At 32.4% G+C, this 18,706-nt stretch overlaps 1 protein-coding gene across 3 annotated transcripts in view; it reads right to left on the reverse strand.

Moving 5' to 3' along the window:
• Positions 1-15,693: 15,693 nt before the first annotated feature.
• The window catches only part of LOC119639855 (protein doublesex), a 159,612-nt gene continuing 156,599 nt past the window's right edge, over positions 15,694-18,706 (reverse strand). For all 3 annotated transcript variants that reach the window (XM_038037528.1, XM_038037526.1, XM_038037527.1), the window contains one exon: positions 15,694-15,732. The gene's annotated coding sequence lies outside the window, so the exon portion shown is untranslated. The remainder of the gene's footprint in view (positions 15,733-18,706) is intronic.

Here is an 18,706-nt window from a genome sequence, read left to right on the forward strand (position 1 = left end):
CGGGCTGGCTAGAACGCCCGTTTCTACTGCGGGTGCGTCCGAAATACCGACCGAAGAATGCTTAAATGTGTTAGAGAGTTCTGCAAAGCCTCCAAAGGGAACATTTGTAAATACGAAAAAATCTCACTTTCCGCAGAATTATCTAAAGTGATGAATAATTTATATTCTTTAGGAAACAGATGCATTTTTTTCCCTTACTTTACACTCTGATGATTTTATTGCCTTTTTTCTTGTTTTTTTTTTTTATGTAATCGTCAAAGGTTTGAGGTGAATTATAATAATTGTAATGTGTTTTTAGTAAAACTAATGAGGACGCAATAGAAGCTCTAGTAATTATTTAGATAAATAAAAAAACAAGTTGGACCATCTGTAGGCACGTAGCCCTCTATCCGAATAAGACTATAGTATAGGAAGTGTAGTTAAGTCTAACACTACATAGTTGTTTGTGTTCAACTAGAAATAAGAATTATTATGAGTCCAGCCTTTATATGATAAAGAGTTTCTTTTCTTTCCCGCCGCTTCCCCCCCCCTCTTTTTTTTTTTCCTATATCGGTTGCAAAATATGTTGAATCGTAAAAGATAGGTATCCAAGATTCGCCCCAAAGAGCATTAAGTATATGTTTCTTTATCGAGGATATTCATTATAAAGCTTTGCGTTTGCTCATGTTGTTCTTGTTTTTGGTTTTTCTTTTCTTAGCATTAAGAAGTTCTTGTTTCATTTTACGGCTTTTCAAGTCGTAAAAGTGTAACTCATACAAATTTTTTTGCCCTGACTTTTGCATTATGCGCTTAACGCTCATCTTATTGTATAATCTTAAGTACATACAGTTGTGCTGTTATTGTTGTTGCTCAAGCCGTTAACACTACGCTTGTCGCTGACGCGCCTTAACTAATGCTTGCTAGACTGTAGCATCGTAAAATCCTTGCCACACACACAAAATACACGCACACTTTTACGATCGTGCAGTCAAGAACACGCATATACGGATACGAGCGGGCATACGGACATACATTCATTCTTAAACATAGTTTAAGTACCTTTTCCTGATTATTTCGTGCATATACCATCATATATATATACTACTATGGGTTATGGGTTGATGTCTCACCGGCTATTCCTTTCCTATGGCAATTGTTATTTTGACTTATTTCTTTCTATTCCTTAAGCGGTTGGGGATAATTTAGCTCATCTTAACGTCTTCGTGACTGTGTCTATAAAGTGTAAACATTGCAGATTTCAATAAATATTGACTTTAATACAAGTGGCGCTAGTTTTTCGTTAAGTTTTTAGTTAAAGTAAAGTTGCATCGTTCGCATATATATAAATATTTTCCTATAGGTTAAACTAATTTAGAATTGTTTTATCGACATATTCCCAGTTGCATATAACATATGCTTTCATATAATGAGAATTCATTTTTTTTTTTTTTTTGTTTTAATTACAAGGACGACGACATGGAGAGAAGAGTGCTCAACTTTTGGAATAAGCATATAATTAGGAAAGGGCCTTATATAGAAACGTCTATAATAAAGTACCGACTTCGATACTGTAATTACTTGTTTACTTACCAATCAGTTGACTTTCTTAAGAATCGTATATTACATCATTATAAGCATCGTATGATAGAATGTCGCAATATATTCGGAGATTATCTTATATCCGACATACTCGTACCTCTCTCTAGTTTACTTACTGATCTTAATCAAAACAATCCATTTACCAAAATAATATTAGCAGAGATGAAGGCAAGCTAATCTTAATATAAGTCAATTAGTTCTTTTCAATCATTTGCGAGAGCGAGAACTTAACATCGAGTAAACCATTTTCATTCTTCAACTTTTGACACAGAATAAATATACGGCTAGCATTGATGAATCAATAATTCATAATTGAATTTCGCAAGGAGATTTCTATTGACATTTTTGGTGGTAAAAGAGTTTGGACGTAAACCCAATACGTATGCCTGAACAATTTTTTCCTAAAATTTGTGATCCTTTATTTGAGGGTTTAAACGACTTTGATCGATATTGAATTGATTTATTAAAATTAAAAAAGAAAACGAACAAAGCCCGAACATGGAGCGAGGAACAGTCCAAAGATGTAATGCCTTTAAAGCTTATTTTGGATTTTTTATCGCTAGTATGAGCACTGCCAGAATGGGGGATTATGCATTTTCCGGGGATATTCGATGGTATGATTTTGAATTACAGCAAGAAGATGCGCATTGAAAAATTGAACAGAAGTTGGGCTGGGTCGTCGACAAATATTTTAAAGTAAATGTCGCTGATAAAAATATATAATATTACGCTTAAGTAAAAATATGGCGAAGGGTAATGCTATGACCAAAAAGTAAGACCCATATTCAAGTTAAATGGCATGGATATATCCGAACCAGAAATAGGGTATATCAGAATATGGTATAGTTGTAATACAGTATAGCGTTTTCTCGATTTCTATAATGTGTGTGATCGTTGAATAAAGAAATTCAATTTCGTTTTTGCGGAATGACAACCAATCAATCGCGGGAATGTCGTGCAACAACCACAATCGCTCAAAAATTAAATTTATAATAATAGTTTTCTTCAATCATGGTAGCGTTTTGCACTGCGACAGACGAACAGGCGTAGACTCTTAGGCTCAGCCTATATGAAAATTTTTCATTTTTCGTTTCTTTATCTGCACGTTCAGTCAATCCACAACAGGCATATGGATGAACGGATCAGCGTGGCTAAACTGAATCATTATCCAATCTTGAATAAATAGACAATAGTTCTCACGGTTGTCAATTATAAGTATTCTGCTGACAAATCGCAGGCGATAAGACACGAGTGGCAGAAGTGGCAGAAGCAGGGTCTTACGCTGAACGTCTGTGCAAAGTTTTCGCCTTTTTTTTGTTTATCTGCATTTGCGAGCGTATTCTCCTAACGTACGACGGGCGTGCTGGGGCGTATGGACGGACGTGCTGGCATGTGGCTAAACTGAATCATAATCTAACCTTCTATAAATAGTTAAAAAACTTCATCTTCTTATATTAATTTAGATTTTGCCCCAATAGATGGCAAGCAATAGAATGGACGGACAGCTACCTTAAACGTATCTGTGAAGTTTTCTTTCTCTGTTTCTCTATGTGCTCATGTGCACATTCCAACAAAGTACGACTGGCATATGGACGAATGTCCTGGAATAGATGACCTGTGTCATAATCCAATCTTAAAAACTTCATCTTCTTATTTTTATTTTGTCGAATATAGGCTTCACCCCTGCAGGTGGCATACTATAGGAAGAACCGACAAATATCCCTAAATCAAGTGAAACGCTTACCTTAAACGTATATGTGTGTTTTCTGTTTTCCATTTTTTTGTATACGTTCACATGCGGTTCTCCAGCATATGCCAGTCATAAGGATGGATCGGCTGTCATAGCCCAGCCTTGATTAAGTGTGACATATTATTGCAGCTTTCGATCTAAATTTCTCCGACTATGTATATTCCAGCAAAAAAAAAAAATAAAAAAACAAAAGATGGAGTGACTGATGGACCGATGGACTGACAAAGATGTGATAACGTCAACCCAGAATTCTCTTAATATTGATGCATACTTTAATGGATATCTGAAGCGTATTTCTAAGAAGCATTGGAAACAGTAGTAGAAAACCTTCAGTATCAACAACCTTTGCTGATAAATATAAAAAGGAATTCTTTTGTATAACATTATATTATAATATATATGTATGTGTGCAATACGTGTAAAAGCAAGTTTGTTTTATATAATCGTATAATTCGGTTAAGTTTTCCCAACATTGCTGCTTCATTTGTATGCAATCTTTTATTATTTAATTTTGGATATATGCGTAAGTTTTGTTATTGTTATTCTTGTTGTATGCGAATTAACACGTCTTGTCTGATTAGATACCGCAAAACTGCTCTATTGTGCATTTTGCGCCAACATTTCTTTCAATATAAGACTTGTATGTAAATTTTGTTTGTTCGCCATAGCATAGTATAACAAAGACCTCAACAGTTTTATTAGTTTATAAAATATTTTTCGTATAACATATATATATACATATGTTGAAATTTCAATGTTGTGGCTGATACATCTGAGAGATGTTAACAAAAACTATTTGCAAAGAGTGCTCAACTCGATTCGGTTTCGTTCCTTTTTTACCTGAATACGAATACGAATAGTTTATGTATTTTTTGTATGGACTTTATATGTATGTATATATATATGTACTACAAATATGCTACATATATATAACAGAAGACATCATCTACAAGGCAATGCAATGCAATAAAATAACTTTCTTTGGTTGAATTCCAGCAGAAGTTTTTGCAATGGTTCGTCATAAAAACTACTCGCAGAACTGATTTTTTTTTTTGTTTTCGTTTCTTGGTTTTAATTTCTTAACAGAAAATATCAATCGTACGATATCCTTTCGTGCATTAGTTTAAGGTAAATGAAACATCGACAACAATGTGATTTAAGTTTAAAACCATTTTATATTTATTTTGGAATTTCTTTTGCTTTCAACTTTTCGAATTTTCCATTTGTAGTTTGTTTTTTTTTTTTCAAATTTTTTGTTTTTTATTTACAATGTTTTACTTTATTTAATTTTATTAAAATTTTTTTTTTAAATTTTATTTTTAATAATTCATAATATTACACAAAACATTGGATATATTTACTTGGATGTGTTTGTGTGTGGGTGTGTGTGTGTGTGTGCAAAAGTTGTGTTAAATTTTATTTTATATATTTATTTATTTATTTTTTTGTTTTTTTTTTTTTGTTTCTCATATTAAAAATATCTAAATTAACGGGGTTTTTAATTATCACAAGTGTGTATTAACTTTGAAAAAAAAAAAAAAAAAAAAAAATTAAACCCGGATTAAATTCGAAAAAAAAAAAAATTTTCAAACAAAAAATAAGAAAGAAAGTTCCATTCACCTGTAGGCGAATTTTAGCTACCCACCTCCTACTAGGGATGTATCTAAATGGACTCGACAAAAGTCAATAGTTCACAGTGACACAGTGATATCAGATATGGTTCCGCCACATTTTCCCCTCGCTTATTTCACAAATGTACAAAGTGTCATTTATTAAATGGAACCTAGGATTTATGGAAAGATTTGGGGAACATCTTAATCGGAGAGTGTAGAAGATAAGACCGGAGATAATAGAAGATAGAAATCCTATATGGCTTATTATATATAATCTTTTAGAAAAATTCTACTGTCGCTTGCATTATTTATTTCGTCTGCCCAACTATCAAGCCAAACGAGTTTTAAAATTTTGCAAAGCCCACAGTCTTAGCAGGTAATTATTAGGTTTACGCGTCTCATAATGAAATTCTGGCCAAGGTAATTCGCATTTATTTTCCGTACCTGTACCCAAGAACCAAACGCAATTGAAGGCGAAGAAATTTGTATTGATCGTCTAAGAATGTTTTCATCGGGCTGCTTGATCTATTAAAAAGATGGAAATTTTCATTGATCTTATAAGAATATATTATTATTAGGGGTTATTGATGTACAAGTAGGTCGTGTAGGCGTTAGAAATTTTTGTTGCTCTTTTAAGAATAAGAGCTCATCGCTCTTCCTGGTCTATAAACTCTATTGGGTATGGGTTAGAAATTTTTATTGATCTTTTAAGAATATATTCATAGGGCTTCCTGATCTATAAACAAGTGGGAAATTTTAATTGATCTTTTAAGAATGTATTCATCCAGCTTCGAAATTTGTATTCATCGTTTAAGAATATAATCCTAGAGTTTCTCGATCTATTACGATCAGTTAGGGCTTAGAAATGAAACAAAAATCATCTATTCTTCGGGTATTTAATCATGATCCTTAACAAAGTTCGGTTCCTGTTCTTTTAGTCACGTACTTGTTACATCTAATTTATTGCCGCTTTTCGATTTTTGTTTTTCTTTAAAGCAGTCAATATCCTGCGCTCTGTTTCGTGTGATAGGATAAGTAATAAACCGAGCGCATGAGGAGAGTGTGAAGCTCAGCTAAAAGTCTCGGCGAAGGATATGGGTAAGCTTGCAACGCATGAGAGAGAGAGAGAGAGAGAGAGGGAGAGAGGGAGAGAGAGATGTGTTCAAATTGTTGGTCCGTACATAACTTCAACTTCGACCGATAAACTTGTTTCAAGTAGTTCCTAAGAAGCTGTGGTGGCTAATAAGACTCAATCTTAGGCGAAACGTGAACTGAATAGAAACAGCTTTGTAAATTTAATTTGAGAGCGGAATACGTTGCATAGAAGGCGTTTTCAAACGGTCGCGAAAATAGCTTTGCCTCCTCAAGAAAAGACGCCTTGATAATTTTGGAAAGAAGATTCAACGAACAGAAAAGGCTTTGATTCGATCAATTACTGCTCAGAAAGTGAATATATGTTAGGGAACATTAGATCTCAGATGCGAATTACCTCAGTCTTTTGTCATAATACAAAGCTTCGTCGTACGTTTCTACGATCATTAAACTAACGTAACTTTTCCTAATTGGAGACTGTGAACCATTCAAAACGTTACAGCATCATTTAAATAATAATTAAAAAAATTATAAAATTTTATATTCCCTCGCAATCGGGATAATAAAAGTCACTGAGACCCGTTGGTGGTGGGCGGGAAAAGTAGCAAATAATCATAAATTTATATAATTTGTAAGCATTAATTAAATTTGTATACACAATAGTTATGTAAATGTATATAAAAAAAAAAACAATTAATTGGACATTAAATAAAATTAACACTAATATTATAATAAACAATTACGAATATCACAAATTTTTCAAAGTTCATCTTTCTCTAATAAATTAATTTTATTCTTGGTTTTTTTTTTTTTTTTCTTACAAACTGATTATAAAAAATTTTAATTGAAAACACATACATATACAGTGTCTTGCTATTTAAACGGAAGCAGATTACAATTAAATAAAAGAAAAAAAAAAAAGAAAAAGAAAACTAAAAAGAAGAAATATAACAACAAGCGTATTCAATTTTTTTTTTATATCCACAACCGAAACAATTTTGTTTGTAATCTGTATTCGTTCAATTATTAGAAGAACTGTTCAATTAAGGCGGGCGGCTGGCTTATCGTTTTAATATCGTTACCATCTGAATGCCTTAATTCCGTTTAAATCCGTTTTACGGCTTCTAAAGGCAATAATTATTTAACCGTTTGACTAGCATTCTCTTTTTACATATTATGAAATTATATTTAAAAAAAAAAAAAAAAAAAAAACAACTACCATTATCGTAAGTAAACTATACTTTTATTTAATTTAATATATCTTTCTAAAAGTTCTATATATATGTAAACCAAAGCACAAAGTAAAGTCGAAAAAGGATAAAAAAAAAGAAAACAATAACAAAAGTTTAAGTATAACAATAGCGCTAAAAATTGATGATTAAATCAAATTTGTTGCTTACTAAACTTTTTATGTTAGTTAACTGATCTGAATGTGAATATATCTATCTACAGAATGATAGAAGTGGATGGTGACTGACAGATACGGAAGAAGGGAGAGAAAGAGAAAAGCAGAGGAACTTAAGCTTGTGAGAAGAAAGTGGGAGAGAAGATAGGGAGAGAGAGAGAGTGAGAGAGAGGGAGAGAGAGAATAAAAGAAAGAGATTAAAAGAAAGAGATAGCCCCATAGGAAAGCAGAGAGTATGCCAGAAACAGGGAGAAGGAAAGAGATAGAGGACGTCTCAGAAAGAAAGAGAGTGAAAGAGTTACAGAACGCTGCACCGATTCATGGCAGCGAGCAGAAAGATTGCCTGGAAAAGGTTGAGCTTAGAAGGACACCGGCACAGAGAAAGCTGTAAAAAGAAAGAAACTGTGAGGGAGGGTGCACAAGCCGAGGAAGAACAAAAAGAAAAAAAAAAAAACGATAACGAAAGCAAAAGAGAGGATGACAGAAAAGGAAGCAAAAGTTGGAAGGGAGGAAGAATGAGCCCAAATAGCTTTTTCAGTTACAGTAGGGGCGATGCGTTTTTTTTTCTCTAACAATGAAAATTTCTTCTAGGATATCATATTATGTATGACTGTTTAAGTGTTTTCTCTATAATCAGTTATAAAGTTAAGAGTATTTCAATTTTATTTACACTAAAACGCTATAATTTCAAATCATTTCAAATTAATTCTTGAATTATTATTAACATATCCGCGGACGTGAATCCATGTACCATTCGTTTTCATTATGATGCAAAATGTCGCGAATGCTATCGCACTGCAAAATTTGCCGAAATTAATATATTAATAACAACAATTATTTAAAAAATTTCATTTTTAAAACGTTGTAAAGCAGCGGTATAGCATTCATTGCTTATATACACATATACGTATTAATATCTCATTTACATTATACATAATGTTACTCTGACTATGTTTACAAAAAATATATCTAATCAAATTTCGACTATATCACAACTGATTTAAAAAATAATAACAATTGCCTTTTTATTTTTGCAGTTAATTGAAATTTTTAACGACCGAGAAAATTCGAAGATTTAATAGGCTTTTTTCTGTTTCAAAAAGTGCGGCTTTATGCCTAAATTCAATAAATGTTCAAGCACTCTTTTAAAAGCGTTCTGAGAAAACTGTGGCAAATAAATTCCTATTGGGGAGTGCATCATTATCATCATAATTAATTCAGGCAGAGAAATAAGTTCAAAAACTGAAGTCTTAAAGCATTAGCGTCTGAGGCATCTTGGCTTTATTGAAAATTTTACCGTACTTGAGATTCGAATCCACGACCGGATGCCGTTGGAAAGTGTTTGAATTCATTTAAGGGTACTCTTTATTTTTTCACGGTTTCTTTTACACGGTTTATTTTACACGGTTTCTTTTACACGGTCTTTTTTATACGGTCTTTTTTATACGGTCTTTGTTACACGATTTCTTTTACATGGTCTTTTTTACGTAATTTTGAAATAACACGGTCCACAAATACGATCTTTTTATATTGTTTTTATTTCTAATTTTGACAATGCGTTAAAGAAACTTGTGTGGACAGTAACAGAATAGAATAGGGGGACTACCGTGATTGGAAGTCTATTGCTCTACTAGTCGCTTGATCTACTGCGGGGAATTTTCGAATTTTATAATCATTCTTCATTTGAATTAAAGCTAACGATTGTGTTAGACATACCTGACATATCTAGTGATGATGGCACTTTTGCTCCAGTCCGTAGTAAACGTGCAAGCTTATTATCAAGTAGCAATGCAATTTAAATATTTATATGTTGTCCTTATGGACTGAATTTACACTGTACACTAATTTTTAATTTTTTTTTTTTTGTAGTGAAAATTAATTGTTTTTAAGTTATGGTATGGATTGCATTGTTACTTTTTTTGCACGCCTTTGCGATTTTGCACGATTTTTGAATCGTCTACTCATTTCACTAGCTATAAACATTCAAATTTAAGCTCCACATTGCAACAACTGTACTCCTGGCCGTTTAAATTAAAGACTCCTCTTCCTTTCAATTAATGCTTAATAGCACCATTGTCTGTAATTTTTTATCAGTTTCCTTTTACCGGTTACAAAGAACTCTTGTCATGGCCAGAACAAATTTATATTAGATTTGAAATTTCCATCATACAGCACTAATCTTTCTAAGCTTAAATCTCTACGAAACTTTAACTTCGTCTTTGAAGTTAGCAATGACGCGAGAATAAAAGTTATGAACAGAAGTTCCAAAATCCGGTAGATAGTTTGTATGCAGTTGATCTTCTTGGCCTGTAAGCTGTACCCGAGTTTCATTTCGTCTTCAGTATCCGAGAATAAGTGTTTCGAAGTAGATTTCCGATATTCGACGGACACATGCGACGCCCTACTTTTTAGATTGGAATCGTTACCCGAGAATAAAAACTATGAAGGATTATTAAAATCTTGGAAAAAAAAACTCTACGCAAGTTTTATTTAACATTTACTCTTTACACACGTAGGAGTGTACCTAGAACTTACTTTCACATCCACATTATAAAATTTGAAACTTTTTCTATTCCGCGCTAATCTTTCTGAACTGTGAGACCTGTATGTACCACAAATTTCATTTCTATTCTTCTTTAATGCGAGTCGTCAACGTTGTTGCTGCTGTTAGGAGAATGCCCATCTTACCGAGTATATATTTTTTTTCGGCCTGGGTGAAAGAACAACTTTAGCTGGACTTGTCTGTCAGTCCCCGCCCATACGCTGTAATCTCATTTACCACTTCAGAAACTTATCTAGAAAAGCAAACGAAGACTTAAATTTTTTCTTAACACTCCTCCCCAAAATTTGGGCGCAACAGTCTGGTTCCGGTCTGGTTATAGGCTTATTAGTGAGTTATTTGTTTAGGCTGGTTGGGGATTTAAACTGGCTATTGCCTGACATGTGTGTTAGATAGACAGTTTTTTCAAAGACAAAATATTTGAATATATGTTTCTTTCCCAAAAGAAGCTTAAGTCTTAAGTTAAGGTATTGAGAAATTCGGTTTAAAATTTTCTTCCTTTTTTTTGTCTTTCAATTGTTTTGTAAATGTCATTCGTTTTTAATTCTGTTAAAATTTTTGATAAGTAGTACATGCCAAGCACTGTCTGTCTTATGTACTGATACGTTGTAGTGGCAAGAAGGGTGTGAAATAATCGCGATATTTTATTTATATATATATGTATATATATTTATGTAATGTTTGTTAAATGAAAAGTGGTCACCGTAATGCAAAGGATTAAATTTCATTTTATTGTCTTTTAACATTAAAAAGAAGATTGCGTCTGCATGCGTATCTCCAACCAAGCGTTCATAATTGGTTTGTAGCCAGACAAAGATAAGGTAAAGAAATCAATAAGCAGAGAAGCATGTGAGTTCGTGTGAACTCAAACGTAAGCATGTATATGCATAAATATTGGACTGCTCCATTTATATAATGCACTGGAATATTCTTCTCTTCGTGCAGTTTTTTTTTTTTTTTTTGGTTTTGATTTTTGAAAAATCTTCTTCGAATTTTACAAATCTTCAAAGCTTACATAAGCGTGCAAGAGCATGGTTTAATTTTCTAATTTGTTTATGCGTTTTTTTTTTTTTCATTTTTTTCAAGATTCAACATTAAATGAATCAGAAATATTTACCATAAAAACTTTTACATTGAACTCATTGATTATATCAAGTTTCCGTAAAGGTTTCGAAAAAGTTAATTAGTGTAAAGTTGAGCATATCTTCGATTTCCGCATGCCCCTTGCTTATAATCGATATCAATAGTGACTAGGCTAGGCAGGCCAAGAAGCATCTTGGAGATTAAGAGTCTCTCAACCAAATTTTGATTACTTTAGACACAGACTTTAGTTTGTTAGGGTTACCTTCAATCTCGATAGACCTTAATATGGATTAAGACGACAGAAGCTCTTATTTGTTTTTCTTATTTTGTTTTTTATTCTCTTTGTGTACAGCATACACGGTTGTATTCGAAATTTCTTTTGAAGTAAAAACTTTGAAAAGATATATTGTTTCCCGCTTACCGGGATGTGTATCCCCTTATGTGGATCTCAACTTATATTTTTTTAAAGACGTCAAATCAATTTTTAATTTTTAGTTAATAATATAAAATTTCAGTTTTGTAAGTGGTAACTAAAACTGTGCAGTATGTGCTAGCGCTGGGACGAGCAGAATCCGGTAGAAATTTGACGATAACAGATACCGGCCTTAAGCTTAACGTTGCCGAAATGATTATCTTTCGCAAAAGGTTAAGCGGGTTACAAGAGAAGACGGTTATAACTTCTCCATTGATTCATCAAGGGTTTGTGACTTTTATGAAAGTTTTCGTTGTAAGATTTTAGAGCACTTCAACCCATGTTTGATCATCGAGTATCTCCGCCGGCTTCTCGATCAGTGACTATTGATTTCAATTGTCTCGTAACTATTTTTAGGGTCGAAGAGACCTAAGTTCAACTATCTGATAGATCGGGGATAAGCTGCTTAGTGATCAAACAAATCAAATGTTTCGATATATTTACGAAAATTATATTTTGAATTTTATATAAGAAAATTTACTTAGGTTTTACTACACATTCACTTACAGACTCTCTAACATTGGCAATTAGGTTATTGCACACTTATCCCTTATTCACGCACTGTAAAAAAAAGTATGCAAAAAACCCACGATTCAATTTTTAACTCAAATGAAACGACTCAAAAATAGTTTTCATGGAGAAGTGAAATTTCATCCCATACTAGCTTTCAAGTGTAAGCAAACGACGTACAAACAATTCTTTAAGTTGTTCTTTTGAACTGGCCATGAAGAGTTTTTGAAGGTAAAGTTAAAGGATAACAAACGGTTTTCGCGGTTAAAATAGATGATCAAGGAATAATTTTCCAATTTAACCCGAAAGGATCATGAGCAGTTTTTCCAGTTAAGGTAAAAAACTTAGGAACAGTGTTTCAGGTCGAAGTAGAGGACTTCGAAGTACTTATTTAGTGATTTCACATATTAAAGTAAAATGTTCGCCGAGCAACGGTTTTCCATGCCAAACCAAGCGAACGGTTTTCCATGTTAAAGTAAAATACTCACGAACACTTTTTCAGTTTAAAGTAAAAGATTGACAAACCGTTTTTCAGGGTAAAGTAAAAGATTCACGAATACTTTTTCGGGGTAAAGTAAAACAGTGACGAACAATTTTCCAGGTTAAAGTAAAAGACAGGCGAATGGTTTTCCGTATTAAAATAAAGCATTCACGAAAACTTTTTCAGTATAAAGTGAAAGATTGACAAACCGCTTTATATGTTAAAGTGAAAGATTCGCAAACAGTTTTTCAGGGTAAAGTAAAAGACCCACGAGCAGCTACTCAGGTTAAAGTAAAAAACTCTCAGGTTAAATTGAAAAAGCGATGAACATTTTTTAAGGTTGAATTAAAAGGCTGGCGACAAGTGCACGATTAGTTTTTCAAGTTGAAGGAAAAAATTCACGAATAATTTTTTAACACTCACCACCGAAAACTTTTTAACAAGTTTCTTAAATTAAAAGTAAAAGACTCACGAATAGTTTTTCAGTTCAAAGTAGAAAAATCACAGAAAATTTTTCACATTGAAATCGGAGCAGAGGAAATACGAAAAATTTTCAAGTACAAGTGAAAGACTTTTAACCTAACCGTTTTGAACGTTCACGTATAGGGTGCAAGCTAAAGTAAAGGGAAAGACTCACGATATATCTATAGATATAACGATTAAAAGAAACTTAAAAACTTATATGACATCATTTTAAAATTCGGCAGAATGGATAACTTGAAGATTGTATCGGAACTTCTTCCAGGTAGAGTTCCAAATTGAAAGAAGAGAAGATCTGTCTAAAAATAAGTAAGAAGAACCTTAAAGTCGGGCAACGCTGTCAACTAAGTTTCCCAACACTCCTTCTCCTAGTACGATTATTCGCTCCTTTTGGTAATCAAAATTTACGTATTATTTTCATGCCAAGGTATATTTCTCATAAAAGCCGGCACATTGGATGATGTCCAAAATATCATATGTTTTGACTCAAATTTACCAAACTTAATTTACTTCGTAAAAATTTTATTATTTTTCAGTTTCCAAGACAATTAATTATACTTCCTCTGAAAGGGCTGGCTTTTCATGATAAACCTTATATATGTCAGGGTCTAAAAAATGAACCTATGTGATCCAAATTTCTTTCTATTAATTTTTCTGATAGGGATCCAGTTTCATTATAAATTATTAAAAATTAAATCTTTTTTTGAAGAGGACATTATTCATGAGAAATCTTATATGAAGAGGGGATCGAAGAAATAGTGCCATATGATTCAATTTTGGTCCACCTAATAATTACTCTCATTATCAAAGTTTCATCATCAAACATTAACGCTTAGACCTTCTTTGCAAACAAATGTTCACATTTTCTGAGAATCGGAAATCGGTGGTATCCAAAAAAATTGACCTGCTTGGCCCGAACTCGGTAAGGTTGATTTCTTTGTCAATTTTTACCTCGAAATATTGAGAATTAGACACTTTTACCATATAAGGATTCCAATTTCGTAGGAACGGCTTTATGAGAAGGGGATTTCAAAAAATTGCTCACGCTGAACCAAATTTTCCCTAGGAATTTAGAACATCGAAATACTACGACTTAGCCTCTTTTGCTGGAAAAATTTTGAAAAATTGTAATTTTTAGGTCGAAAGAGCGGACCAATACAAATCATTTTCAATAGCCTTCCTCCTTGGTTCAGCATACCAAATATCATGAAAATGTCTTAAAAATGCTCAAGAAATCATAAGAAACCATTTCAAAGATTGCGACTTGTAGGCTGAATACAAAGTACATGGGCAGACATCACATGGACAGGCGAACAGACAGCCTTAGAATCATTTTCTAGATCGATTGGTCTGTCTGGATTTTACATACATCCGATCAAACGTGATACACTCTTGTACCACAATTACCGTAGGGTATAATAAACAACATTGAGCCAAGGGAACAGTAGACATGTGGCTTATATAACTTTGTTTGTAAACGCACCAAGATTAAATAATGTTACCGCAACAAAGCATTCGCAAGAAAGTGGCGCAAAAAATTTTTTTTTCCTTTATTTTTATTACTTATACGCCCTGTTACTCTCATCCCGATCAAAAATCTATTTCTCATAATCATTAGCTTTAAGTATTAGTCCAAGTTGCGAAATAATATTTATTAACGAAGTGAGTTTTTGGATTTTTTTTTAGATTAAATTTTTAACATTCAAAATATCATTCAATTTTATTACTTGGAAAGAGGAAAGATAAAAAGAAGGAAAAGAAATAAAAGCAACTTATTTACATTAACTCGAAGTAAGGAAGAGAAGGTATAGAATTTCTGTCTTACTCAACGCTTTAATTGCTTTTGTCAAAGAATGACCATAAACGAGGGAATATTTTTGTTTTGAAAATAATATTCATTTATATTATAAACAATTCTTTCTTTTTTTTTTTGTTTTTTCTTTTTTTTTTTTTGTAGATCACTGGTATTAGGGTCAAATCGAATTGAAAAAAATTTTTTCCGTTTAAGCATTTTGAACAAATTTTGCTTTAAATAATAACTTATCTCTATTGACATATGCATCTATAGATGTACGCAAGCAAGGACGTAATTATATATCTGTATATATATATATATATATATATATATTTATATGTATATATATCTATATATATATATACATTTATGTATATATAATATGCACGCACACTTTGAGATCATTTTCTATGCTTGTTTATTTACATAGTATTTTTAATTTTAATTTAAAAACAATAAAAAAGAAGAGAAAAAAACTTAAAGGTTTCCTTTTACAAACTAATGACTTTTTTTTTGTTTTTACTTTTCTTTTTGTTTATTCTATTTCTCAAGTGGTCATCGTGATTACGATCAACTGAATGTATTTATTATAAGTAATGTACAAAAATGTACGTACATACATACACTGCATGCATACTTTATATGAACGCATGGGTATGCAATTTATTACTAGGTTACGATTTTCCATAGTTTTATTTGAATGATTTTTTTTTATTTTTTCTTACTTTTTTATTTATTTATGTATTCATCTTTTTGTTTTTGGCTTAATTTCCATTGTATTGTATTGTAATCGTGTTTGGATGATGCGCTGAATTCACTTTTCAAGCGGTTGTGTTGGCCCTTTGCTCTTTAAAGGAGATCATATTTTTTTTTGTTTTTTTTTTTCTGCTTTTCATCTGCTTCGAAGAAGTTACTATAAACGAGAAAGAAGCAAAAAAAAAATAAAAAAATTAAAACATATAGATATCGTTAATAAATAATTGTTTTAAATTTTGCATTATGAGTTGATTTGCACATAAGATGATTGGAAATAAATCAAGAACGATGTTTAATAGAAGGAATTAGATTTTTTCCCTTTTTTTTTCATTTTCATACACTTCTCGTTTATGGTTTTTTAGAAAACTTCACAAAAAAAGTCAATTATGTGGCTGTATGAGTGTTCAGAGGATAATAAATTAAAAGTTATGTTGATTAACTTTTAGCGCCGGTTCTTTTTTTATCGAAACTTTACTTAAAGACGAGAAGTTATTATTGCTTGGCTTGAGAAGAATATCTTTATACTCATCATCAACTGGAAAAAATATGGCTTTTACTTTATTCAGCTATCACTGTTATTTACTGTCAGTGTTTTCTTAACGGGTATACATGACTTGATATGATGTGTGGATGCGAGGCAATCAAGTGTAGTATGAAAGTATATTTATAAGGCTGGGCAAATCAAGATGATCTTTAGATAAGCGCTTTATCTAAGTCATACATTTATAAAATTTCGCAGCACTTATTTAAAGATCATCTTAATTTGCCTAGGCTTCAAGGTTTCAATTTGCTGCCATTTATGGAGTAAAGTGTTGCCAACCCAAGCAAAAATGAGAAGATAGTTTGACAGCTGACAGCAGTTTAGTGTCTGTTAAAGTGGAGCATTATACGAGAGAGCAACACATTTTCATTGCTGAACGAAATTTTGGACTGGAGGCATCATTGGATCGATCATAACTCTGGCTGGTCAAGCAATGACTATTCTTGATATTGTTGCTATGATAACTCACTTCTTTCTTCCTAAATTGCATGATTTTGATGTGAACAACATGTGCTTTCGACAAGACGATGCCATATGTAATTTATTTACCACATGACATATTTTCTCTCGTTTCAGTAATCAGAATTGTCACCCTAGATTATGCGATTCTTGTCCATTTGTCCGATGTGCTAATCTACATATAAACCTGTTCTATGTACATTATGATTCAATAAAGATAACTCCGTTGCGTATTTAATTTAAATTTTGCGTAAATTTTAGAATATACATGAATAATACCAATAATATAAATTTATATATATAAATTTTGGAATATAAAAATATATATATATATAGAAAAGTTTTTATATAGTCCGAAACAGTATTTATATAATATATCTGTAGTAGAAGGCGTGAAAAGGATTCATTCTAGGTAGCTTCCTAGGAAATAAGTAGGTAGCTGCAAATGTGTAAACTATAGCTTGCCATGGGGAAAAGTGAAGCAACAATAGCGACGGCTACAAGGGTATTCCATGGGTCAAAAATAGGCACAGCATCGATATCAAATTCACTTAGAGATAGTTTGGAGTGTAATTAGATGCGAAACTAACTTTTGTGAAACATATTAAGAGCAAAACAAGCGAGGCGAAACTTTACATGAAGCACAGTCTATGCGCAAATGATGTAGGGAAAAAGTATTGCAAAGTAAATATGCCCTATAAAAGCTTGACGCAAGACTGCGCACATCGAGAATAATATCAATCCACCGCACATTTTCAACGTAAGTTGCAGTAGTTCTACCAGGCATGTTACATCGAGCTGCTTGAGGAGCAACTATTCACATGGCGAAGAATGAAATGAAAACAGCTGAAAACAGCAATAGAGACTGTATAGAGTATTTTAGTGGTTACACTGACGGACAAGAAGAGGCGGTAGAAATGCGCCAGTTTTTCTGCAGTATAAAGTCACACGAAGGCGACATCTGAACCCTTAATCTCATGTGTCTCACAATCCATCTCGAATTAATGCGAAAGCAGTTTCGAGATAAATTTTTATCCCAATTGAGTGCAGGGGTACTAGCAGTGCGTTGCCACCACGTCCGGGAGAAAAAAAGTAGTTAAAGCTACGCTTTGCAATCCAATATACCAAACGGTATCTGTATATAGATATAAAGCGGGATATGCATTATTTCAATACTTTCACATTCACGTTTTGTTAAGTTAAATATGAGAGATGAGGGCGTTTTTAGAGCTTTGGATATTTTGAAGAATATTTCAATGATTTAATTATTATCATCGAGAGAATAGCGAGTACCTTTAAGAATGGGTCGCAATGGGTTTTGGGTGCGAGATACTATCGAACGCTAGTTGTGGTAAAGGGTATATTAAATGCGAACGTATGCAACGCGTAGAAGGACTTAAGATAAAATCAATTTCTAAATTTATATAAGTTTATTTACCTGTCTGTCCGTCTGTCAACGTGTTTTTTTTTTTGTGAAAACTAAAGATCGCAATTTCCGAGATATTTTGATAAAATTTTGTGCATTGATTGATCATTTTCTAGATCACTGCCCATATAAAGCCTTATTTTCAAAAGGCTTTATACAAAAAATTTGTTTAACTTTCAGTGAAGCAGTATCTTGGCATTCGAAATTGTTGTGAAAACTTTGGATTGGATGAGGCAACTTTTTGAACTCTTTACCATATCCCCGTTCCTACGGAAAAAGACCTAACTTTTAATAATTCTTTCGGAAAATTGGTTCTCAATTGCAGTTTAACATAAAAATTAACATAACCGATTTTGGACTATGTAGGTATGCTATTTGGATCTGAACCCTCATAAGGATTCTAATGAAAAATAAATCTTTATGTACTAAAAACGTTTTTAATACTTTATGATGAAAATTGGCCCTCAGTATATTAACCGTAGGGAATTTGAATCACATATCACATATCAAATTGTCGGTTGCTGTGAGGGAAGCATGTGGAAATTAATAAAATCCTTGGCAAATAAATGAAGTTTATTAAATCTGAATCACGTTGGCTAACGTCTTGAGAATGCTCTAATAAGGGGCTTTCATGAAAGTTATGCATTTACATAAAAATTATGTCCGATTTTTGGGGTATTATCAAGAAAATGATTGAATGACTGA

This window comes from Glossina fuscipes, unplaced genomic scaffold (genome assembly GCF_014805625.2).
Source record: "Glossina fuscipes isolate IAEA_lab_2018 unplaced genomic scaffold, Yale_Gfus_2 114, whole genome shotgun sequence".
Classification (NCBI taxonomy): Eukaryota; Metazoa; Arthropoda; class Insecta; order Diptera; family Glossinidae; genus Glossina; species Glossina fuscipes.